At 46.3% G+C, this 26,780-nt stretch overlaps 1 protein-coding gene across 1 annotated transcript in view; it reads left to right on the forward strand.

Moving 5' to 3' along the window:
- Positions 1-26,780, forward strand: part of LOC308595606 (uncharacterized protein) — a 115,903-nt gene that overhangs the window by 45,223 nt on the left and 43,900 nt on the right. Inside the window, exon 2 of the mRNA XM_081210052.1 lies at positions 23,642-23,814. The gene's annotated coding sequence lies outside the window, so the exon portion shown is untranslated. The remainder of the gene's footprint in view (positions 1-23,641; positions 23,815-26,780) is intronic.

A 26,780-nucleotide genomic window follows, 5' to 3' on the forward strand; every position in this document is an offset into this window, starting at 1 on the left:
GGCCGGAGAGCGCTGACTTCTTCCTTGAACATTTGGGCTGCAAAAGTAACAACCCGTGAGTAATACGGAGATTGGACTTAAAATTTCTTTTTAAATTCGGTACGACCGGGGGATGCGTTAAAAGGAAGTCCGCCCCCCTGTTCTGTAGACAATTTAAAGCAAGAATTGGATAACTAAGGTCGAGAGACCATTTTTCTCTTTGTGAGATAAAAGTTTTTAATTCCACGATTTGGCACTATAAGTATTTCGCTGGAGGATAAGAACTGATTTTAAGGAGCTGAGACGCAACCCCCCGGGATCCGGGTGAGATCCGTGAGAGAGCCTGTTGAGGAGGAATAAAGAGTTTGACAGCTGTCAAACGAGCTGTCAAAGTTACAAGAATTTGCCTTCTGTTACTTCTGCTGGTTATTTTTGATACGTTTTAACTTGAAACGGTTGGAAATAAATAAAAAATAAGAACAAAGTAATCAGACTGTTGGAGAAAGAATATTAAGTAACCAGAACCCCTCTAGAGGGGGTTCTGAGACATTAAAATGGCTGTAGATGGAAAACTACAGGCTGAGCTGGAAAGAATGTTCTTTCTCGGGGGGAAATTACAAGACCAGAGTGCAGCTATGGCTACAGATGTTTTGACTTTGAAATTGAAAGTAAATAATCTTGCTGATGGTCCCAAGGACTTGACTCAAGAAAATTCTGCAGTCGAACAAAAAGAGATATGTGCAGACTCAGAGGATTGGGAAGGAGGAGCTGAAATGTGGCAGGTGAAAAAGGACAACCAGTGGCCTGTAAAAATGGATTACAAAGAAAACAAGATATGGATGATGAAAATTTGGTTTGAATTTGAGAATGAAGATTGGAGGAATCTCCCCACAGGGAGATCGGAAGACCTATGGATGATAAATTTGATTAAGGTGAAAATTGGAGCTTTTGGGACATTTGGCATATTTGGACTTAAGAGGAATAAGAGACATGATTTGGGCTCCACTTTTGAATACGGAGGTCTGGTTGGAAGGAATGCAGACCCCATTGGGACAGAGCTTCTCCGAGATCCGATGTTTACTATAAAAAGACTACCAACAAAACCGGCAGAGAGGGACTGAAAGAGACTTAAGGGCCTCAGACGTGAGGGATCCGGGCTGAGAGTTGACAGATTGATGTATAATTTTTGAGGATCGAAACTGGGAAAGGGGGGGGGCGAGAGTTTGGGAATCCAAAGGGTGTATAATTATATGCTGTTTTTTGTCATTTTGTTTTGTAAATAATATAAAAATTGGGAAATCTGTGGAAGGGAAAGGGGGTCGCCCTTAGAAAAATACGTAAAGGATGGGTATTTTGGCTTAAACAGAGGTTTATAAGTTAAATTTGGTTAACTAAGAAGAATTAAGTAAAATATTAATAAGGTAAAGGAGGGAGATAAGAACTTGCTGAGTAAACTATTGAAGCTGGAATGCTGGAGGGGGAGGTGTGGGGAAGTTCAGGAAAGTGGTTAAGAAATTAGGGATTTGAAATTATATGTGTTTGCATTTGTGTCTGTATGTTTGTGTTGTGTATTGTTTGTGTGTGTAAACTTTGAAAATTCAATAAAAAAATTATTAAAAAAAAACTCAGAGAGGAGAAGCAGTTTAAATGAAAAGATTGCAAAAAGTACTTTATTTATAATAGAGTGATCAAGGAACATCACAGGACTCTCACATGGGAGAACCCATTTAGATGTATGGAGTGTGGGACGTCTTCCTCTCAGAGTCCACTCTGAGCAATGAACTCAGCAGGAAATCATTCCTAAAAGCATGAGGTATATGTGAAGTTCTGGTGTTTATATGTAAAACATTATAATAATGAAAGAAGGAAGCATCTCACAATAGTGAGTATAATTTTAGATGAAAGTACCTTTGTTTTTCACCAAACTCACTCACACCCCCCCCACGCATGATCTCCCAGCACTGCTTCTTCACCAGAACTTCATCGCTGCCTCCTGCCATGCTCATTCTGAAGAAAACTTGGAATACTGAAATTGAATGTTGGATTTCCCCCCAAGCCTAATTTCAAGAGAGAGAAGGAGGGGCTGCAGGTACTAGGGAAGTCTCCTGGGGGCCCCACGTTCACTCATGTACCCTGGGACAATTTACTGCCATCAGCAAACTTTGCCCCCTCCCTGCTCCCTCCTAAGTCTAGATCATTTATGAAGAAGTTGAAAAGCCACAGGTCCCAATACTGATCTTGAGGGGACTCGGCTTTCTGCTTCTCTCCATTCAGAGAACTGTCTGTTTACTCTCTTGGTGTTTCAGAAGGAGGGCTGCCTCCAACTGGGGAGGCGCATTTCTTCTATGGGCGCATTTCCGGGGTCCCCACGGTGCCCCCCAGCCTGGCTCCACTCGGCCAGGGCAGCTGCATTTTGTTTCACTGCAAGTGAGCCTGCCCCCTGCAATGTGGGGTCTTAAAGGAACTTCATTGGGGGGATCAGCGAGAAGAAGCTTCTGGATCCTGTACAGTCCCCTGCCTGCCTGCTCCCTTCAGGGTTCCTGAGCCCCTCCCTTTTCATTTCAAGGATTGGGGGTCCTGCACAGCCCTCAGGGCAGCTAAGCATCGGGGGAGCTATTTTGTTTGCTGAGGGCAGGAGTCACAATCCTGGCACACTGCAGGATGTCTGGGTTTTGGGTATGGGGGTGAAAAAAGGTGGGGGGAGGTGGAAAAGAGGTGATAGGGGAAATATCCTGGGGTGTGGATTTTATTTTATTTTTAATCATTTTTATTGATTTTCCAAAAAAATCTAGAGTGTTCACTAGAAGGACAGATCCTGAAGCTGAGGCTCCAAGACTTTGGCCACCTCATGAGAAGAGAAGACTCCCTGGAAAAGACCCTGGTGTTGGGAAAGATGGAGGGCACAAGGAGAAGGGGACGACAGAGGACGAGATGGTTGGACAGTGTTCTCGAAGACTTCCGGGTTTGTGCCTCCGGTAATGGCGGAATTACCGTGGGAATTGGGTCTTGCCGCCACGGTTAAGGTGGAGACCCGTAAAAAAATCACAGGCGGGAGAAGCCTGTGAGCGTGGGATTCGGCGGGCACCTTTTGCGCCTCCCCTACTCACGGGGAAACCCAGTTTCGGGGATCCGGAGCGACGTGGGGTGAGTGGCGTGGTGCATCGAATCGTCTGCTTCTTCCACAGAGCGAAGCCGCATAGCTGTTGCCGGAGAGTGCTGACTTTTTCCTGTGGACAATTTGATTTTAAAGTAATTACCCGTGAGTAGTGCCAAAGCGGGAAAATTCGATCTTTAAACGTTTAATTAGGTATCGCAACAGAGAGGTTCAAAACAGGAAGTCCGCCTTCCCCTTTTGTAAATAGACTAAAGCAATGAGGCTGCAAGCTGAAGTCTTGGAAAGCCTATTGTAAAAGACTAATTTTCCATTGGTAAAGAATACTTGGTGGCAGGAGAAGAGGGGGGGAAGCTTGTGGACTGAGTATGCCTGCAGGAGAGAGCGGAGAGAGCTAAAATACCGCCGCTCTGACTCTGGAAATGGGCTGCTAGCAGGACTGACGTCTTTTGGAATGTTCATTGACAGCATTTAGAACGTTCATTGACAGCTAGCTGAATAAGAGAAACACATTGTTTCTACTGTCTCCGGCTGCTTTTAAAAGAAAAAAGGAGTTAACGTAACTGAAAATTGAAACTAAATTTGGATTGTTGGAACTGTGTTTAAAAGAGGACATTATTGATTGATACAAATAGAAACTGTTTTCCCCTAGTGGAAGCCTTTGAAACTGGCTGTTTTACAAGAGCTGGGCAAGGGGATTTTCCAGCTGTGAGACTTTGGGTCTGACCTTGAATCTTTTAAGTGTTATGGGAAATGGAAAGGAAAAAACAGACCAGTCAACTGCTGAAAAAAAATTAAGGTCTAGGAGGACTTGGCAGCAATCCCGGAGAAATTCAACATCAGGCCCCTCTGCCTCGTCTGCCGGGGCTTCTGCACCAGTACACTCAAAACCAAGAGGAATGTCGACAGAAGAGGCCTTAGCGGTTGCATTAAATAAGAGAAATGACTCACTGGAACAGCTTAACAAGAAAGTGGATGTTGCAAATACTAAAATTGACTTAAATACAGAAAGTATAAATAATTTGGGACAAAAGGTGAATACTAATACAGAAACTATTCAGAAATTGATACAGGAATCTACTTTGATACGTCAGACTGCGGAGGAAGCCAGGGAGAAAGCCGTTGCTGCTGAATGTAAAGTAACACAACTGGAGAGAGAGAGAGTCCCAGACCTACAGAGGCAACTTGATGAGCATAAGTTGACGCTTTCTATGATTGAATTTAAAGAAAAACAGACGAATTTGAGGATCAGAGCCCTACCTGAATTGGAGAAGGAAAGTTTGACAGACTTTCTCACACAGGAATTTGCAGACTTTTGGGACCTGGACTTGGGTAAAGAAGAGTTTAGAATTGTGAGGGCCTTCAGACTTGGAAGAGGAGGAAAAAAAGAGAAGAACAGAATAAGAGACTGCTTGATCACACTTCGAACTAAAGAGGAGAGAGACAAAATATTGGGTTGGCACTACCAGAAGAACCTAGAAGTACATCAGTCAAGAGTGGTAATTTTTAAAGATGTCCCGAAATATCTTTTGGATTTTAGGCTTAACTACAGAGATTTGGTTGCCCTGCTGAGAAGGAACAAAATCATCTTTAGGTGGGAGTTTCCCCAAGGTCTATCCTTCGGTTTCAAAGGAAGGAAAATAAAAATAAGATCAGTAGAAGACAAAATAAAGTTTTTATATAAATACGAAGAAGATCTGGAGAAGGGACTTGGAAAAGAGCCAAGAGCATCGGATAGAAGATCACCAGATAGAGGACTACAGCAAAGAGCATCGGATAGAAGATCACCAAACGGGAATATTGGATATATCAACATTATCTTTTGGACTGGATCCCCCAGTGAACGTTTCACCACCACTACCAACAGAAGAAGAGCAGGCATTGGGTGCAGTTGGAGGAACATCAGCGTAATTACATGATGGCGTTGCAGGTTTTGAGCTGGAATGTTAATGGACTGAATTCCCTGGAAAAAAGGCAGAGAGTCTTTCATTTATTGAAAAAAGAACATTTGGACTTGATTTGTTTGCAAGAAACACATGTGATAAGGCTACACAGGAAGATATTGAGCAATAAAAGATTGGGCCAAGAATTTATTTCATCAGACAAAGTTAAAAAAAAGAGTAGTGGTCCTTTATGCAAAGGAGAGCCTATCACCGAAATTCATATTTAAAGATGATCAAGGAAGATTTGTTGCAATTGAAATTCAATCACAAGGAGAGAAATTCCTGATTGTAGGTATTTATGCACCAAATGAAAGAAAATCAGAGTTTTTTAAGAAGTTACATGAGACTCTGATGGATTAAGGTAAAGGTACCCCTGCCCGAACGGGCCAGTCTTGACAGACTCTGGGGTTTGTGCGCCCATCTCACTCTATCGGCCGTGGGCCAGCGCTGTCCGGAGACACTTCCGGGTCATGTGGCCAGCGTGACAAAGCTGCATCTGGCGAGCCAGCGCAGCACACGGAACGCCGTTTACCTTCCCGCTGGTAAGCGGTACCTATTTATCTACTTGCACCCAGGGGTGCTTTCGAACTGCTAGGTTGGCAGGCGCTGGGACCGAGCAGCGGGAGCGCACCCCGCCGCGGGGATTCGAACCGCCAACCTTTTGATCGGCAAGCCCTAGGCGCTGAGGCTTTTACCCACAGCGCCACCCGCGTCCCCATGTAATCTGATGGATTACATGGACTATAATATGATCCTGATGGGAGATATGAATGGAGTGGTGTCTACAAATATGGACAAGGCACAGAGACCAAAGATGGTAGACTACCAAAAACCTTTTTTGACACGACTGAAAATATGGACTTAGTTGACATTTGGAGACTGAAGAACCCTCTGGGAAGAGAGGGAACTGTGCTGGTCCCGGGGAGAAGGTTACTGTTACCGTAGACCAAGTTCAGTCCTAAGTCACTAGCCTGGAGATAGTCCACAAAGTGCGAGGTGAGGTCCAAAACAGGGAGCCGGGTGGGGACAGGAACACTCGAAGATCAGAAGCAGGAAGCCGGGCGGGGAACAGGAACATTGGAGGAACAGGACTGGATGCTGGCCGAAACAGCTCTTCAATGACGACGTTGCTCCCGCAACCTGGGACTGGGCTGACTGCCCTTTATCTTCTCTAAGGCAAGGGGCGGTCCCGGCCCCCAGGAGCCCCGCCTCTCCTGGCCTTAAGGCGAGCACTCCTCCTGGGAGAAACCAGTTCCCTTCGCCTCTCTGCCCTAAGCCTCTGCAGTTCAGGAGAGGCCGAAGGGTTACTGGGCCCTGGGGAAGGCTCACCTGTAGACACTGAGTCCTCAAGCACCTCTGGGGCCAGAATGGTTTCACCTGGTGCCTGCTCCTGAGGATCTGGCACAGGTGCAGGCTCCTCAGAATCTAGGCCTTGCCCCAGTTCAGCCGGCCCTGGAGGCGGGGACTCCTGTGCCGGCTGGGATTCCTCCGGTTCACTCTCAGAATCGGAATCCCAGGCCATCACAGGAACTTCCTTCTCTGAGGCTAAAATGACATGGACAAGAATTGACCAAATCTGGGTAACCAGGGGATTGGCTCCGAAGATCAGCAAAGTGGAGATTTGCCCCAAAACTTGCTCTGACCATAACGCTGTGAAGATGGAAATGAAATTGATGCCAATTGGGTCCTTTAGATGGAGGATGAATGATACTTTGTTTAGGAATTAAGAGGTGACCAAGAAGGCCCCAAAAATTCTAAGAGACTATTTTGAGATAAATATGAACACTACAGTCGAAAAAAGAGTAATTTGGGACGCAAGTAAAGCTGTTATGAGAGGATTCTTAATACAACAGAATGCAATTAAGAAGAGAACACAGAATGAAAAAAAGGATAAAATCCTGGGGAAAATAAAGAAAGGAGAGAAGAAACTGAGAGCAAAACCAAAGTCACGGGAGATCCTGAAAGAGATAAAGTTATATCAAGTACAATATATGGAGCTGATGAATCAGGAAATAGAATGTAAGATTAAACAGATGAGACAAAAGACATTTGAATCGGCAAATAAGTGTGGGAAATTGTTGGCCTGGCAAATGAAAAAAAGACAAAAACTCAATACTATTACGAATTTGGAAGTGGAAGGAAAGAATATACAGAACCCAGTGGAGATTAGGAAGTGTTTCCAGAGATATCTTAAACAACTTTATACACAGGAGAAGCAAAAAGAAATGGACATTGATTGATTTCTGAAAATCAATGGACTATACAAAATCTCTCAGGAAAAACAGTTAATGTTGAGTTATAAAATAATGGATCAGGAGGTGGAAGGGGCCATCCAGAATATAAAATTAGGTAAATCTCCAGGACCAGGTGGTTTGACTTCAAGATATTACAGATCTTTGAAAGAATGGTTAGTACAACCACTGAAGGAAGTCTGTAATGAAATATTGGAAGGGAAAAAGGCACCAGAGTCATGGAAGGAAGCTTATATCACACTTATACCAAAACAGAGACTGAAAGGACACAGCTTAAAAACTACTGCCCCATATGGCTGCTTAATGTGGATTACAAATTTTTTGCAGACATTTTGGCTAAAAGATTTAAAAAGGTGTTAGCAGAAGAAATTCATAAAGACCAAGCGGGCTTTCTCCCGGGCAGACATTTGTCTGACAACATGAGGAATAGAATTAATATTCTAGAAAAACTACAAGTGAATATCAATACTAAGGCAGTTTTGATATTTGTGGATGTGGAGAAAGCCTTTGACAACATTTCTTGGAGTTTTATGAAGAAGAATCTACAGGGGATGGGGGTAGGCCAAGGTATTGAAAATGGTATAGATGCAATTTATTCAGAACAAAAGGCAAAATTAATTGTGAACAATGTAGTGACAGAAGAGTTTAAGATTGAGAAAGGGACAAGACAAGGTTGCCCAATTTCTCCACTGCTTTTTATATCGGTCCTTGAGGTTTTGCTAAATATGATTAGAAAGGACCAAGAGGTTAAAGGTATACAAGTGGGAGATAAACAGTACAAACTGAAAGCATTTGCTGATGATTCAGTATTGACTTTACAGGAACCAGAATCCAGTACTAAAAGGGTATTGGAACTGATTCAAGAATTTGGACAGGTAGCAGGTTTTAAGTTGAACAAGATGAAAACTAAAGTTTTAGAGAAAAACTTAACTGGGAATGAGAGAAAGAAGTTCCAGGAGGAGACAGGACTAACATTGGTCAAGAAAGTGAAATATTTAGGGGTTAATATGACTGCCAAAAATGTGAATTTATTTAAGGATAATTATGAAAAATGTTGGGTTGAAGTGAAAAAGGATTTAGAAATATGGACAAATTTGAAGTTATCATTGTTAGGCCGAATTGCTGTGATAAAAATGAATGTGTTGCCAAGGATGTTGTTTTTGTTTCAAACATTGCAAATTCTGGATAAGATGGATTGTTTCAAGAAGTGGCAGAAAGATATTTCCAGATTTGTCTGGCAGAGTAAGAAGCCTCGAATAAAATTTAAGATATTAACTGATGCTAAAGAAAGAGGTGGATTTGCCCTGCCAGACCTTAAACTCTATTATGAATCAGCTGCTTTTTGCTGGCTGAGGGAATGGCTGCTTCTTGAAAACACTGACGTGTTGGATTTGGAAGGTTTCAATAATGCATTTGGTTGGCATTCATATTTGTGGTACGATAAGGTAAAAGCACATAAAGCATTCAAAAATCATATTGTTAGAAAAGCATTGTTTAATGTTTGGATAAGATATAAGGATTTGTTAGAAAAGAAAACCCTAAGGTGGTTGTCACCAATGGAAGCGAAGGCACAGAAAAAAACTCAATATGGAGGCCAAATGGCCGAAATATTGGGAAATTCTGGAACAAGATGGAGACAGAATAAAACTGCAGAGTTTTGAAAAATTGAAAAACAAAGTGTGAGATTGGCTCCATTATTATTTTTAAAAAAATGATATTTATTGAAAATTTTAAAATTACAAAGAAAAAGAAGGAAAAAACAAGAAAAAGAGAAAAAGAAAGACAACAGTAGATAAAAGTAACAATTAAACAATACAAATCAATAGAAAACAAAATCAAAAAGAAAAAACAAAACACACACTACAACACAATCAAAAAACAAAAATATACAACAAATTTAAAAACAAATCCAATATTCCCAAATCCTTAACTTTCATTAACTTATTTCATCGACCTCCTCACACCTCCGTTTTTTGTATTCTAGTTGTTAATTATCTCAGCAAATCCTTTCCATCTTTCACAATATTCTGTCAATAAATTACCTTAATCTATTTTAATCTTATTTTACCATAAAAAACCCTAAAACTTAAAACTTAAATCTTACTTATACCGAATTCTTTTAACCATAACATATTCTTACATAACATATTCTTATCTCATTATACATGACTAAGCCATTTTTCACCTTCTCACCCCTTGCCTTTTCCTGGAAGACCTATTGCAGTCGTTAAGAGTCGTCAACAGGCTCATCTCAGCTATCTGCCAATCTCCCATTCCCACCACCCTTCTGAGTAATACCCCTCCCCACCTTCTCACTATATAGAAGGATCTGGCAACTTCTGTTTCAGTGTATCTGAAGAAGTGTGCATGCACACGAAAGCTCATACCTAGAACTAACTTAGTTGGTCTTTAAGGTGCTACTGGAATGAATTTTTTTATATTCTTACATAATTTTTTAAACATTTCTGCTAAAGCCAAATAATTTCATTCCAACATTTTTCTAATACTCATTAATTTTACAATACTTTTCTAAATAATTTTTTAAAACTTTCTTCCAATCTTCATCCATCGTCTCTTCTCCTGGTCTCGGGTTTTGTCAGTCCTTTCTATCCCATCCATCTAGTCCATCAACCTGGTGACCTTATATCCGAGGCTCTTAGGTCTTTTCCATGTCCCTTCTGCAGGTCTTTTTCATGTGATCACCAATAGTCAGCATGGATTTCTGAAAAATAAGTCATGTCACACTAACCTGATCTCGTTTTTTGACAGAATTACAAGCCTGGTAGATGAAGGGAATGCAGTGGATGTAGCCTACCTTGATTTCAGCAAGGCATTTGACAAGGTGCCCCATGATATTCTTGTAAAGATGCTGGTAAAATGCGGTCTTGACTATGCTACCACTCAGTGGATTTGTAACTGGCTGACTGACCGAACCCAAAGGGTGCTCATCAATGGTTCCCCTTCATCCTGGAGAAGAGTGACTAGTGGGGTGCCACAGGGTTCTGTTTTCGGCCCGGTCTTATTCAACATCTTTATCAACGACTTGGATGATGGACTCAAGGGCATCCTGATCAAATTTGCAGATGACACCAAACTGGGAGGGGTGGCTAACACCCCAGAGGACAGGATCACACTTCAAAACGACCTTGACAGATTAGGGAACTGGGCCAAAACAAACAAGATGAATTTTAACAGGGAGAAATGTAAAGTACTGCACTTGGGCAAAAAAAAATGAGAGGCAAAAATACAAGATGGGTGGCACCTGGCTTGAGAGCAGTACATGTGAAAAGGATCTAGGAGTCTTGGTTGACCACAAACTTGACATGAGCCAACAGTGTGACGCAGCAGCTAAAAAAGCCAATGCAATTCTGGGCTACATCAATAGGAGTATAGCATCTAGATCAAGGGAAGTAATAGTGCCACTGTATTCTGCTCTGGTCAGACCTCACAGTTCAAGAAGGACACTGACAAACTGGAACGTGTCCAGAGGAGGGCAACCAAAATGGTCAAAGGCCTGGAAACGATGCCTTATGAGGAACGGCTAAGGGAGCTGGGCATGTTTAGCCTGGAGAAGAGGAGGTTAAGGGGTGATATGATAGCCATGTTCAAATATATAAAAGGATGTCACATAGAGGAGGGAGAGAGGTTGTTTTCTGCTTCTCCAGAGAAGCGGACATGGAGCAATGGATCCAAACTACAAGAAAGAAGATTCCACCTAAACATTAGGAAGAACTTCCTGACAGTAAGAGCTGTTCAGCAGTGGAATTTGCTGCCAAGGAGTGTGGTGGAGTCTCCTGCTTTGGAGGTCTTTAAGCAGAGGCTTGACAACCATATGTCAGGAGTGCTCTGATGGTGTTTCCTGCTTGGCAGGGGGTTGGACTCGATGGCCCTTGTGGTCTCTTCCAACTCTATGATTCTATGTTTATACATGTACTTTACTTTGTCTTCTGCTCCTTTCACTCTGGGAGACTCCAACTTGACAATATTTTTGTCCCTTCTCGACAAGTCAGCCCCTTTTCCATAGTCAACACTGAAATCCATGTGGTATTTAAAGGCATGTTTCAAGGCCCCTCCAAAATTAGGGGCCCCCACAGCTCCGAGCTCCCCCCGGCCTAAAGCCAGACTTGAAAAATCAAAACATCTCTGCATAGGGGGGTCCATCCAGCCCCCCATCTCCAAACCAAGCAGAACTCCATCTCAGAGTGAAACCCTTGATTTACGTCAACAAAGTCACACAACAGACAAACAACATAAATGTCAAGAAGAACTTTAAGGGTAGAGGTTCAGTCCTATTGGAAGTCCTACATCAACAGAGCCAGTGGGGTGTAGTGGTTCAGAGCGATAGACTCGTATTCTTGGGAACGAGGTTCGCATCTCCGCTCCTCCACATGCAGCTGCTGGGTGACCTTGGGCCAGTCACACGTCTCTGAGGTCTCTCAGCCCCACTCACCTCACAGAGTGTTTGTTGTGGGGGAGGAAGGGAAAGGAGAATGTGAGCCACTTTGAGACTCCTTCGGGTAGTGATAAAGCGGGATATCAAATCCAAACTCTTCTTCTTCACGGTCAGGAAGAACTTTAAGAGCTGACGCCCTACAAACCAACAACAAACTCAAAGACGAGAAGCAGTTTAGATGGAAACATCGCAGAAAGTGCTTTTGTTACAATGGAGTGTTTATGAAACATCTAGGGAGATCTAAAGGGGAGAACCTATTTAGATGTATGGAGTGCTTATATGTGAAACTGTATAGCCATGAAATAATGAAGGTAATGTCTCACAACAGTGATTATAATTTTACATGTAAAGTACATTTTGATAGAGAGGGGGAATCTAGATTGCTGGTGGTGAGGATCAGGGCTTTGTAAAGCAATTGATATTGCAATACAGCATGAATCACAGTGTGTGTTTCTGGGATGTGCCTGGAAGCAGGAGGCAGAAAGCTTTTCTTCGTGAAGCCCCTGCAGATGCCGAGTTGCTGACTTCCCTCCCAGATGACAGGAAGCGAAACACACACATCCATTGCCCTGTGTCCTTCCAGCCTCTTTCTTCCCTTCCTCCCTTCTGCCGGTTTGTGTGCCTAACTTACATATCCTGCATGCTGTATTTTTTTACTGCTGAAACTGGATTTGCTCTCAGGAGCTAAGTTTTGTGCCTCACTGGGGACCCAGTGAGAACTGTATGCTTTGAAAGCTCAGTAAACTATTACTGAAGAAGTCCTGCTGCCTCTCTGTGTGTTTTTGACCTCAGTGTGGGGCTTGCTCTGCACGTGGCCCCTACCCTGCTGCTACTTGGCTCATGCCCTGGAGTTGCTCTACTCAAGCATGCAAGACGGTTTTTGCACCAAACTCTGTCACACACGCCCCACCTCATGATCTCCAAACATTGCTTCTTCACCATAACTTCTCCCCGCCCCCTGTGTCTTCTGAAGAAAAGTTTAAATTCCGTAATTTAATGGGAGATCTTCCCCCAAGCCTAATTGCAAGAGGGGGAAGGAGGAGCTGCAGGTACCCACCAGAACATTAAAAACACAGATTGAGGTGTCAACAGAAAGCAAAGCAAAGCCTACTCCATGAGAAGCCGCTTCAGCTTCCAGCCTTCCACTCCCACAATCGCTGAAGAAGACTTGCCATTTGAGGATGGCAGAGCTGAATGGAAGCGGGCAAGGAAGCCCCACAATCGCTCCTGCTAGAGCAGGGCTAGGCAACCTAAGGCCCAAGGACCAGATATGGCCTATTCGCCTTCTCAATCTGGCCCAGGGCAGTCCAGGAATCAGCATGTTTTTCCATGAGTAGAATGCGTCCTTTTATTTAAAATGCATCTCTGGGTTATTTCTGGGGCATAGGAATTCGTTCATTCCCGGAAGACACAAGATTTACCCACCAGGGAAGAATGGCAGATGAAGCTGATGGAGTACATGGAACTGGCGGAAATGACTGGCAGAATCCGAGACCAGGGAGAAGAGTCGGTGGAAGAAGATTGGAAAAAATTTAAAGACTACTTGCAGAAATACTGTAAAATTAATGAATGTTAAAGGGATGTTGGATTGAAAATAAGCGGTATTGGTAAAAAGATTAATAAGAATATGTAAATATGGATTGATAATGGTGGAAAATATATATTTATAATAAGTTAAGATGTTGAGCAAGGATAAATGATAGAGGGTAAGGACTTGCTGAATTAAATATCTGAACTGGAATACAAAAAGGGAGGTGTGAGGAGGTCGGGAAACTAGTAAATGAAAGATAAGACATGGAAATATTGGATGCGTTTTTAATTGTTTCTGTTTCTGTTTTTGTTTTGTTAAGTAGTGTTTTCTGTTTTATATGTATTGTATTGTATTGTTTTGCTTTGTTTACCTTTTCTTTTTTCTGTAATTTCTAAACTCTTAATAAACTTTTTTTTTTTTTTTTAAAGGAATTCGTTCATTCCCCCCCCTTCAAAATACAGTCCGGCCCACACATGGTCTGAGGGACGGTGGACCGGCCCACGGCTGAAAAAGGTTGCTGACCCCTGTGCTAGAGGAATAGGGGCAGTGACCCCTATACTCAAAGGCGACGGCCAAGAAGGAACTCCTCCCCACCCTTGCCACATGCAGCTGGGCTCACTTGCCAGAGCCACCTCGAGGGCCTGACTACATTTCCCTTTTATGTATATGGCAAAGCGGGGGGGGGGGGTTCTCGGTTATGTTTCTGAGATTGTTATTAAGAAAATGTATATTCCCAAAAGTGTAAAGCCTTGGCTCTAACGTGGTCATGTTGATACAAAATCGTACTGTGTAATGCTTTGAATGTGCTACTGAAAGAGACTTTGTAAAACTTTGTACAAAATAGCTGGAACTAAGTGAAACAGTTGCTGTTATGACAGACCCAATATAGACCACCCCACACTGCCATCCAGTGGCTCCACAGTGAAAAACACACCCATTCATGACTAAGGCACATTTACTGAATAAGCCATTCTTCAAACAAAGTAACAACCTTTCACAAATAAAGACTGACTTCTCGCGGTCCCAATCGGACACAAAGCTGGGAACATCTTAGCACAAGATTCTAATTATCGCTTCCAGTGCTGTTGCCTCTGGCGTGTCCATTCCTGCAACATCACAAAAGGGACAGCCATTAACAGAATGGGTTCAGCCCACACACCGGCAGGAGGTACGTTGCAAACACATAAATAACAAACACATCACTATCGCCCTCCACTTCACAAAGGATCCTTAGCTGTAACCTCACGCTGGGGCACCTCCTCTCTGACGTCCTCCGTGACAGATCTACGAGGGCGGGAAAAGGTGGGGTGGACAACCTTTTCTGACATTTATAAAAGTATGGTCTCAGGGACGCGGACTTAGAAAAAATATTGGGGGGGCCCGGGAAAGCTCATGAATAATAAATAAGCTCATGAATATGCAAATAAAGTGGCTCCGGCCCTAAATAGGGCAAGCCACGCCCCCCCAGCCAGCCGATTGGCTGGCTGGGAGGTGTGGCCAGTCGGGATTCCCCTGTTCTCGCGGGATTTCCGGCTGGGGCTCTCCGATTAGGGCGCGCGGCTGGCTGGCTGGCGAAGGAGCAGGTGGGGAGGAGGCGGGGGACGGCGGCGGCGCTCTGCTGGAAGGGCGCCCGCCCGAGATTATTGGGGGGGCTGAGCCCCCCCAAAAATTTTTTTGAGGGGGCTCGAGCCCCCTCAAGCCCCATGGAGTCGGCGCCTATGTATGGTCTTTCTTTTGTTCAGAGTTCCCCCCTTCCTCCCGCGTGAGTGCCTTGAGACCCTGCTGCAGAAGGTCTATTAATAAAGGATCAGGGAGGACGCGGGTGGCACTGTAGTCTGTGTGTGAATCTTCAGGGAGACAGAAGAGGATATATTGTTTAATAATATCCTATCTAACCTGCGCTAGGAAGTTCTATAACTTAGCAGAGTTTTACATTCCCCTATTAAACTCTCAGTCACCACTCTAGCTGCCACATTCTGGATTGATTGCAGTTTCCGGGTCACCTTCAAAGGTAGCCCCACATAGAGCGCATTGTAGTAGTCCAAGCGGGAGATAACCAGAGCATGCACCACTCTGGCGAGACAGTGTGTGGGCAGGTAGGGTCTTAGCATACACTTCTTTGAAGTCACACTTCTTTGAAGTCTCTCAGCCCCACTCACCTCACAGAGTGTTTGTTGTGGGGGAGGAAGGGGAAAGAGAATGTTAGCCGCTTTGAGACTCCTGAAGGGGAGTGAAAGGCGGGATATCATAGAATCATAGAGTTGGAATAGACCTCAAGGGCCATCAAGACCAACCCCCTGCCAAGCAGGAAACACCATCAGAGCACTCCTGACATATGGTTGTCAAGCCTCTGCTTAAAGACCTCCAAAAAAGGAGACTCCACCACACTCTTTGGCAGCAAATTCCACTGTCGAACAGCTCTTACTGTCAGGAAGTTCTTCCTAATGTTTAGGTGGAATCTTCTTTCTTGTAGTTTGGATCCATTGCTCCGTGTCCGCTTCTCTGGAGCAGCAGAAAACAACCTTTCTCCCTCCTCTATGTGACATCCTTTTATATATTTGAACATGGCTATCATATCACCCCCTAACCTCCTCTTCTCCAGGCTAAACATGCCCAGCTCCCTTAGCCGTTCCTCATAAGGCATCGTTTCCAGGCCTTTGACCATTTTGGTTGCCCTCCTCTGGACACGTTCCAGTTTGTCAGTGTCCTTCTTGAACTGGGGTGCCCAGAACTGGACACAGTACTCCAGGTGAGGTCTGACCAGTGGCACTATTACTTCCCTTGATCTAGATGCTATACTCCTATTGATGCAGCCCAGAATTGCATTGGCTTTTTTAGCTGCCATGTCACAATGTTGGCTCATGTCAAGTTTGTGGTCAACCAAGACTCCTAGATCCTTTTCACATGTACTGCTCTCAAGCCAGGTGTCACCCATCTTGTATTTGTGCCTCTCATTTTTTTTGCCCAAGTGCAATACTTTACATTTCTCCCTGTTAAAGTTCATCTTGTTTGTTTTGGCCCAGTTCTCTAATCTGTCAAGGTCGTTTTGAAGTGTGATCCTGTCCTCTGGGGTGTTAGCCACCCCTCCCAGTTTGGTGTCATCTGCAAATTTGATCAGGATGCCCTATCAAATACAAACTCTTCTTCTTCTTCTAGCCTGCGTACCAGATGGAGCTGTTAGACAGCTGCCCTGGACACCGAATTGGCCTGCACCTCCATGGACAGCTGTGAGTCCAAAATGACTCCCAGGCTGCGCACCTGGTCCTTCAGGGGCACAGTTACCCCATTCAGGACCAAGGAGTCCTCCACACCATCCTGCCCCCTATCCCCCCAAAACAGTACTTCTGTCTTGTCAGGATTCAACCTCAATCCATTAGCCGCCATCCATCCTCCAACCGCCTCCAGACACTCACACAGGACCTTCACTGCCCTCACTGGTTCTGATTTAAAAGAGAGGTAGAGCTGGGTATCATCCGCATACTGATGGACACCCAGCCCAAACCCCCTGATGATCTCTCCCAGCGGCTTCATGTGGATGTTGAAAAGCATGGGGGAGAGGATGGAAGCCTGAGGCTCCCCACAAGTGAGAGCCCAGGGGTCTGAACACTCATCCCCCAACACCACTTTCTGAACATGGCCCAGGAGGATGGAGTGGAACCACTGGATGACAGTGCCCCCAGCTCCCAGCCCCTTTAGACAGCCCAGAAGGATGTCATGGTTGATGGTATCAAAAGCCGCTGAGAGATCCAGCAGAACTAGGAAACAGCTCTCACCTCGTCCCTAGCCCTCCGGAGACTCCTTTTGCATTTATAAGTGCTATTAAATGTTGCTTCCAGTGCGCAAAATTTTATTCATTCAGCATAGGCATTTCTTGCCCTGAATCACTATCAAATGCTACACTGGCCATCTCAAAATTCAAAATTTCAAAAATTTCAAAATTTCAAAATTTTCAAAAACTCTCAAATCAAAATATCAAAAAATCTCAAAATACAAAACAGATCTCCATGGCCTTAGGTCACTGTGAACTCTGAGGGACTGGGCAGGGGGGGGGGTTGCTTACGTAATCCCCACTACACTATGGAACAAAGGACCATGTGCTTACCAGGAAGTATGCTCAGAAAAATACTTTTCTGCTTAGGATCTCAATCCTTTGCAATCCTTCAAAAATACACAATGCTGGGGCCAATAACCCTTTGTGGTGATACGGACCGGGGGGGTGCCTCCTTCCCCCCCTTCCCCTTGAACGTCCGAGGCGATGACCTCGAGGGTGCCACCGTACACTCACCCTCAACCCCCTTCACCGTTGCACAAGCACCACACTTTTCCCAGACCCCCCCTTTTTCCTTCCCCCTCCGCGAGCGAAATAAGCTCGAACACATATATATATTCCCCTATCTTTTCCTATGCCTATCTGCGCTCCATACTTAGAACGAGAAGACCGAGTGTTCCAGTTTTCCCGCTGATTCCTATGGCCGCGCTTTAGCCAATCACAGCCATGCATTCGTCCTGCAGGAGCTAGCTCAGGGAGCCCCTGCACGCCTCATTTCACCCCTGACAAGCTGTTGACGGCCCCCCACTGCGAGAACAATGGATCCGAAACCAGAGACCTCGTAAAACTGTCAAAATCCAGTTACAATGTTTCTATTCTGTTTCCGCTTGTCAAAATCTTGTTACAATGTATCTATTCTGTTTTTGCTTTTGCCCTATAGTACAGAACGGGTTTGAAATCATTGAAATCTTTAGAAATTGATATAAAATCAACCATAACTCCGATTTCCTCACTTTTGGTGTCATTCAACTCAGCTCCCCTTGGACTCCATAATGCTATCCCTACTTCCATAATCCCCGAAACGACAGGTCACGTACACAGGAACTTCTTAATCCTGCCAGATCGTTTCTCCAAACCCTTCCTCCAGGCAATACGAAGTGGCAGACGATGCATATCACTGGCCCATTGTCTTGCCACCACCGGTATTCAATAAATGTTTATCTATGTATATTTCTGGCTCTGCATATTCCCCCTCCCTCATCCGAAATGTTAATGAATGTAATCCCACCTTTCCTTAATATATTCATGACGTGTAAAACATATTCATGATGTAATTCGCGAAACATGACCTTCCCATAATGTATTCATGATGCTTCCTGCACTGTATTCTGGGTTATGGAGGGAACTTTTAAAAGCCTATGTCACCCCATTCTCGGGGTTCAATGCCACTTTGAACCTGTTGCGCAATAAACTCGGATCTTCGTAGTTTGCTCCTGTGTCCGGCTGAGCTCCTTTTTCCTCCGCAAGGACCTGCGGACCCTGTCCGACGAGCTGGGTGGCAGTGCAACCACGCACCCGGATTTTTTCCGTAACAGTGGGAATGTTCAGAGAGGCAGGAGAGGATATATTGTTTAATATACTTCCTAACTTGCGCTAGAAAGTTCTATAACTTAGCAGAGTTTTGCATTCCCCTTTTAAACACACAGTGGTTAGCTTGTTGCAAGCTTGTTTAAGCTTCTCAATATAAGATTCCTGGTAATTTCCCTATTCTTAAAAAGAATAGACACAACATAATCTTGTGTAAAGTATATAAAAGACGTTTAATCACACATTCAGTTCACAGATGGATCCCTGAATGCAGACTTAGTTACCCATCTGGTACGTAGGCTGAGACCCTATCTGCCTGCGGACTGTCTCGCCAGAGTGGTGCATGCTCTGGTTATCTCCCGCTTGGACTACTGCAATGCACTCTATGTGGGGCTACCTTTGAAGGTGATTCGGAAACTACAACTAATCCAGAATGCGGCAGCTAGACTGGTGACTGGGAGCGGCCGCCGAGACCATATAACACCGGTCTTGAAAGACCTGCATTGGCTCCCAGTACGTTTCCAAGCACAATTCAAAGTGTTGGTGCTGACCTTTAAAGCCCTAAACGGCCTCGGTCCAGTATACCTGAAGGAGCGTCTCCACCCCCATCATTCTGCCCGGACGCTGAGGTCCAGCGCCGAGGGCCTTCTGGCGGTTCCCTCATTGCGAGAAGCAAAGCTACAGGGAACCAGGCAGAGGGCCTTCTCGGTAGTGGCACCCGCCCTGTGGAACGCCCTTCCAGCAGATGTCAAAGTGATAAACAACTACCTGACATTCAGAAGACATCTTAAGGCATCCCTGTTCAGGGAAGTTTTTAACATGTGATATTTTAATGTATTTTTGGTTTTTATGGAAGCCGCCCAGAGTGGCTGGGGAGGCCCAGCCAGATGGGCGGGGTATAAATAATAAATTATTATTATTATTAGTGCACTCTGGTTTCCGTCACGGTGTCCTGTTGTGCCAGAAACTGTTTAGTCATGCTGGCGACATGACCCAGGAAGCTGTCTGTGGACAAATGGCAGCTCCCTGGGCCTGGAAGTAAAATGAAAGTCACAAGCCCATAAACACCTTTGACTGGACTTAACAGTCCAGGGGTGCTTTACCTTTTTTAACTTACTAAAAATCAGACTTAGCAGCTGGTTTGCTCCAGCATTACTCTGGTTGGTCTCTGTTAGTTTCTCCAACCGTTGGGAGACTTACGGTTTCCTAGATGGGCTCCTCTTGCATCCCTTGAGGAGGAGCTGTTTTACGATCTTTTTCACCATCATGCCTGACCACTAGTCTTGCTAGCTAGGGGGTGATGCCTGCTATTGTCCATAAACAGCTGGAGACCCAAGTTTGGGAATCCCTGTTCACCTTGAGGAGAAAGGAGGGCTCACTTGCATCAGAACATCAGATGAGCCCTGCAGGATCAGGCCCAAGGGGCCCCTGCGGAGGGACTGCAGCTTCCCCGCTCATGAAGGAGCTGTAGGGTGAAGGTGCCTTAGGAGCCATGGGGAAGCAAGTGGTATGTGGGGGGGGAGTGGGGGAACCAGCGAGAAGGAGTTTCTGGAGCCTCTACAGCCCCCTCCCCGCCTGCTCCCTGAAGGTTTCCTCTCCCCTTCTCATTTCAAGGATTGGGGCATCTTGCACCCGGGGTTGCTTTGCTTGGGGGGCGGGGAGCTATTTTGTTTGCTGAGGGCAGGAGTCACAATCCTGTCACATTGTGGGTGTCAGGCTTTTAGGTAAGGGGGTGAGGCTCAGGTGGGAAAGAGTTGATAAGGAAAATATCCTGGGGTGTGGGTTTACGCCGCTGCCCAGCTCGTCAGGTTCCCACTCCCAGCAGGTCTCTTTGGGGTCAGCAAAAGAAGGAGCCTGCAGCCAAGTTAAAGATGCAAAACAGCAGTCAGTTGACCTGATATTTATTTGTTGCAACAAGGTTCAAACACACCAGAGTAGGAACCCTGAACATATGGTTGCATGAATTTTTAAGACCTCTCCCCATTTCCCACAGTACATTTTTCAACAGCATCTTTGATGCATGACAGATTTGTCACAAAGTAGGAGTCTTTGGCATTCAGAAACATGGACCCGTCACCCACCCCTGTCAACAACCCCAGTTTCCCACATGTTTTAACTTCCCTCTTCCCCAAAGAATGTTGTTGTTTAGTCCTTTAGTCCTGTACGACTCTTCGTGACCCCATGGACCAGAGCACGCCACACCCTCCTGTCTTCCACTGCATCCCGCAGCTTGGTCATGCTCCTGTTTGTAGCTTCAAGAAAACTGTCCAACCATCTCGTCCTCTGTCGTCCCCTTCTCCTTGTGCCCTCCATCTTTCCCAACATCAGGGTCTTTTCCAGGGAGTCTTCTCTTGTCATGAGGTGGCCAAAGTCTTGGAGCCTCAGCTTCAGGATCTGTCCTTCCAGTGAGCACTCAGGGCTGATTTCCTTCAGAATGGAGAGGTTTGATCTTCTTGCAGTCCATGGGACTCTCAAGAGTCTCCTCCAGCACCATAATTCAAAACCATCAATTCTTCGGCGATCAGCCTTCTTCATGGTCCAGCTCTCACTTCCATACATCACTACTGGGAAAACCATAGCTTTAACTATACGGACCTTTGTCGGCAAGGTGATGTCTCTGCTTTTTAAGATGCTGTCTAGGTTCGTCATTGCTTTTCTTTCAAGAAGCTGGCGTCTTTTAATTTCATGACCATCTGCAGTGATCATGAAGCCCAAGAACGTAAAATCTCTCACTGCCTCCATTTCTTCCCCTTCTATTTGCCAGGAGGTGATGGGACCAGTGCCCATGATCTTCGTTTTTTTGATGTTGAACTTCAGACCATATTTTGTGCTTTCCTCTTTCACCTTCATTAAAAGATTCTTTAATTCCTCCTCACTTTCTGCCCTCAAGATTGTGTCATCTGCATATCTGAGGTTGCTGATTTTTCTTCCGGCAATCTTAATTCCGGTTTGGGATTCATCCAGCCCAGCCTTTCGCATGATGAATTCTGCATATAAGTCAAATAAGCAGGGAGACAATATACAGCCCAAAGTATTTACCCATCCCCCCCAGCTGCAAGGCTTTAATGGGCTTCTCCTTTGAAAGCATCAGAATTCAACCCACCATCCCGATGGATTTCTGCCTGGGGCATGTGCTGCCCTTGATCGCCTCCTGCCTCCTAAGGGATTATGGAGTCAGGGGGAGCCCTGGATCCCCCAATTCCAGAGGAGTCATTAGGCGTTGGAACCCAGGAAATCCGTCAGACCGTTGAATGTTGGCGATTATTTGAAGCTTCTTCAGTTTTCTATACAGTATTGGATAGTCGGAGGAAACAGTCCGATTCATGGCATCCGCTTACTGCTACAATTGTATAGGCTGCTTTTCTCAGCCTCTTTGCTGTTGTGCATGGAAGGTGCCTGTCTCAATGGTCATTGTCCTGTACTTAGTCAGAGGCTGCGTTGGGGACTTGGGGTTTTTTGGGAGTCGTTTAACCGCCCCCCCCCCCATTCCTGGTGTTAATAGCACCAATACCTAAAACGTGGACGGATCTAAGTTCATGGCGTGGGGTGGGGGAGAGAAGAAATTTGCAATGTAAACACTGTTTGTGCGGCACCCCACTTTGCAATTGGATTGCCGGGATCAGCCCCTCTCCCGCTCTCCTGATCCCCAGAAAGAGGAGGGGAGGGGGAACCTTCCTCTCCTCCCCCCCCCATTCTTTCCCTTCCCTCCCAGCATATCACTCTCTCACCCCTTCCCGCGCTACCCCAAATCCCGCCCCCAGACGTTGCTCCTCTTCCTTCTCCTCCTCCTCGCAAGTCTGCTTCTGTTGTGGAAATGTGGGGTGTGAGCCCCCCTCCCAAACTGCCTGCATTTCCCGCAAGTGGAGCTTCTGCGCCGAATTGCTGCTCTGCTCCATAGCTCTAGGGGCGCGCGTTTCGGAAAGGGGAGGGAGGAGGCAGGGAAACCCCTCGCCCGGTGGATGTTGCAGGAAAGGAAAGGAGAATCGGGAGCGAGGACAAAGAGGTAAAGGGATCGCGGGGGGAGGAGGGGGAGAAAAGGACCCAGAGACCCCGCCAGCTCCCCCAAGCGCCTTCCGTGAGCCCCGTCGGCAGGGTCTGGATCCCTGCACGTGTGCTGCGAAGGGGGCTTTCCTTCGCCCCTTAGGCGCCTTCGCAGGGGCGGATATGGGGCCCCCACCCTGGGAGTCCCCACGAGGGCCTCCTTGACCCGTTTCCCCCACGTAGGCATCCCCGGGGCGCTGTGGGGTTCGCGGGAAGAGAGTCAGGCCTTGAAAGGGTTAGCGGGCGCTACAGACGCCTGGATAGAGAACCCACCCCCGTCCCTCCCCATCTCGTCTTGGGGTGGCCCCTCCGGATGGAAAGATGGGGAGCGCATGGCGAGGGTTGGGCGGGGCCAAGGGGGCCTCTGGGTGCAGGGGAGACGCTGGGAGAGAGGCAGGGGGTCGAGGAAGTGGAGGGGGGAGGGAGGGGAGCATCCCAGCAGCATTGGGGGGGGGGAGAACTAGGAAGACCAGTCTTTGGGGAGACATCTCCATCGTGGTGCCCGCAGGGATTCTCTGGAGGGGCCACCTTGGCTTCTCCCTCCCTCCCAGGAATGGGCCACCCCTTCAAGGCGACCAGAGAGGGATCCCTGGAAAGTGGGGGGTCGTGTCCCCCCACCTCTTCCTTCCTGTAATCTCCATCCTCTTCCCACCCCATGAGCCCATGCCCTGTCCGGACGCGGTTCTTCCAATTCCAGCCACTGGTCCCCTGGAGAGGAGAGGAAATCCCGAGAGGAAGAGGGGAGGGGAGAGGCCTTCTCAGATGCGGCTCTTGGTTTCCGCAATCCCACCCAGGAAGCAGCCAGAAGCCTTTTCCTCTCTCTCAGGCTTCCATCTTTATTGTCTTTTCCACTGAGGATGAGGATAATGTACACCTGTCATCAGAAACAGGGGTGCAGAGTCCATGGAATGGCTCTCAGGATTGATACAGAAGTTGCACCTCAAAAGCATTTCTGTTCCTCTCATTCTTTCTAGGCAATGTCAGAGTGACTGACAAGCTGAGATACAATCCATCATCATCTGATGACAGCGACTGCATGAATCTTCCCAGTCAAAGGACCCATTTTCAGGATAGACAGCGCCTGTGGCTGGAGGCTCTACACACCGGGTGTGCCTGTGCAGGCCAAAGACTGCCAGTATTAGCACAGGTGAGGTGTGTGACCCCCCCCCTCCAAATTGACAGACTGTGTGTGAATGAGAGTTTGTGGGTGGGATTATAGTTTATGGCAACCCTGTGATTTTCTCCACCCATAACATTTTGTAAGCTAATATTGCAGTATGAATTTCAAAATAACTTTAAAAAATCACAAGATTATGATGATGATAATGATAATAATGATAATAATGATAATAATGATAATAATAATAATAATAATAATAATAATAATAATAATAATAATAATTTATTTATACCCCACCCTCCCCAGCCATGGCCGTGCTCAGGGGGATGAAAAGAATGATTGCAGAATTTATGCCCTGCCCATCTGGTTTGGTTTCCCCAGCCACTCTGGGAAGCTTACAGTACATATACAAGACAGTAAAACATCCAACATTAAAAACCTCCTGATACAGCTGTCTTCTAAATGTCAGATAGCTGCCTGTTTCCTTGCCCTTGGAAGGGAGGGCATTCCATGGGGCAGGAGGCCCTTTGCCTGGTTCCCTGGAACTTCACTTCTGACAGCAAGGGAACCAGCAGAAGACCCTCGGAGGAGGACCTCCTTGTCCGGACTGAGTGATGGGGGTGGAGATGCTCCTTCAGGTCTACAGCGCCGAGGCTGTTTATGGCTTTAGGTTGCAGATCTTGCTCCTCCATAACGATCTCCAGAGCAAGTCTGAGATATAATTAGCAGAGTAGCAAAAAACGCTCAGAGGCAGAAAAAAATAATTCAGCTGAGAAATCTATTACAGTGGTACCTCTGGTTGCAAACGGGATCCGTTCTGGAGGCCAGTTCGCAACATGAGCAGAATGCAACCCACGTCTGTGCATGCGTGGGTCACGATTCGCTGCTTCTGCAAATGCACATGACCTGATTTTGCACGTCTGCGCGTGCACGGGCGGCAAAACCTGGAAGTAACTGGGATGCCACAGGACACAACCCGAAAAGGCACAACCTGAAGCAAACATAACATGAGGTGTGACTGTACTGAAGACAAATAAGCATAACAGGATCCAAAAAATAGCAAAAATGTAACTTACAGTAAAACCCTGACTTAGCATACCAAAACAGCACTCAAGTAAGAAACAGACAAGCAGAGTAGAGAAATATCAGAATAGGAAGTGGGAGCAGGCGCATTTCAATACTGTAATTTATATATAATTCAATGTCAGAGTAACCCTTGGACTAGATAACAAGCCTCCAGGTGGACGTGCCCCATCTGCCCTTCACTTTCCTCTTCCGCACGGGCAGAATCTGCCTTCTGGACTGTGGGATTCATGGTTGTTCTCCTCCTCTCCATCCACCAGGGCTTGACTTCAGGTGCAGCAGAATTCCCCAGCCCCCCAAGGATTTGAGACCCATCAGCTTCCCTCACCTGGGTTAGCCGGCCAGTTGAAGACGTTGCTTGAACCCCTGTTGCATGCTGACAGCTTCCTGGGTAATGTGATTGAGAGAGCGGTTGCTGAACAGCTTGGTAGGTTTCTGGATGAAACATCTGCTTTGGATCCATTCCAGTCCGGCTTCCGCGCTGGTCATGGGACCGAGACGGCTCTGGCCGCCCTAACAGATGATCTCCGTAGGCAGCTGGATCGAGGCGGGTCGGGGCTGCTGATTCTTCTAGATCTGTCAGCAGCCTTTGACATGGTCGATCACGAACTCCTGGACCACCGCCTTGCCGATGTGGGGATCCAGGGCACAGTCCTTCAATGGCTGCGCTCGTTTCTCTCTGGTCGGGGACAGAGGGTGGCGCTTGGGGGGGAATTGTCATCGCGCCACTCCTTGGTGTGTGGAGTGCCTCAGGGTGCGATTATCTCCCCGATGCTTTTTAACATCTTTATGCGCCCCCTCGCCCAGCTTGTCCGGAGTTTTGGGCTGGGTTGCCATCAGTATGCTGATGACACCCAACTCTATCTGTTGATGGATGACCATCCTGACTCGGCCCCAGACACACTGACCAGATGTCTGGAAGCTGTGGCTGGATGGTTACGTGGGAGCCGGTTGAAGTTAAATCCTTCAAAGACAGCGGTCCTCTGGCTGGGGCGGGACGATATGGGATTGAGGGGGCAACTCCCATCTCTTGCAGGGGTGCAATTAGTGCCAGCACCGTCCGTTAAGAGTTTGGGTGTAATCTTCGATACCTCCCTCTCTATGGAGGCGCAGATTACAGCTATAACAAAGGTGGCATTTTTTCATCTCTGCCAAGCTAAGCAGTTGGCCCCTTCTCTCTCTCGCCCTGACCTAGCCACTGTGATCCATGCGACGGTCACCTCCAGATTGGATTATTGTAACTCGCTCTACGTGGGGCTGCCCTTGAGACTGACCCAGAAACTCCAGCGGGTGCAGAATGCCGCGGCGAGACTCCTTATGGGGTCTTTGCTGCGAGATCACATTCATCCGGTACTATACCAGCTGCACTGGCTCCCGGTGGAGTACAGGATCAGGTTTAAGGTGCTGGTTTTAACCTTTAAAGCCCTATACAGCCTAGGACCCTCGTACCTACGGGACCGCCTCTCCTGGTATGCCCCACAGAGAAACCTACGGTCCGCAAATAATAACATCCTCAAGGTCCCAGGCCTCAGAGAGGTTAGGCTGGCCTCAACTAGAGCCAGGGCCTTCTCGGCTGCGGCTCCAATCTGGTGGAATGCTCTGTCACAAGAGACTAGGGCCCTGAGGGACCTGACATCTTTCCGCAGGGCCTGCAAGATAGAGTTGTTCCGCCAGGCCTTTGGTCAGGGCGCAGCCTGACTCCCTCCTCTGGCAGCCTGCACAGAATTTTGCTTAATTGGTTGCCATCAATTTGATTTAATTAATTTTTATAATGAAATATTTTTAGATTGTGTGACTATTTTACTGTTTGATTATTTGATTGTTGTTAGCCGCCCTGAGCCCAGCTTCGGCTGGGGAGGGCGGGATATAAATAAATTTTATTATTATTATTATTATTCTGGAAGCTACAG

The sequence above is a fragment of the Podarcis bocagei genome, assembly GCF_964188305.1.
Source record: "Podarcis bocagei genome assembly, chromosome: 10".
In the NCBI taxonomy this organism is placed as follows: domain Eukaryota; kingdom Metazoa; phylum Chordata; class Lepidosauria; order Squamata; family Lacertidae; genus Podarcis; species Podarcis bocagei.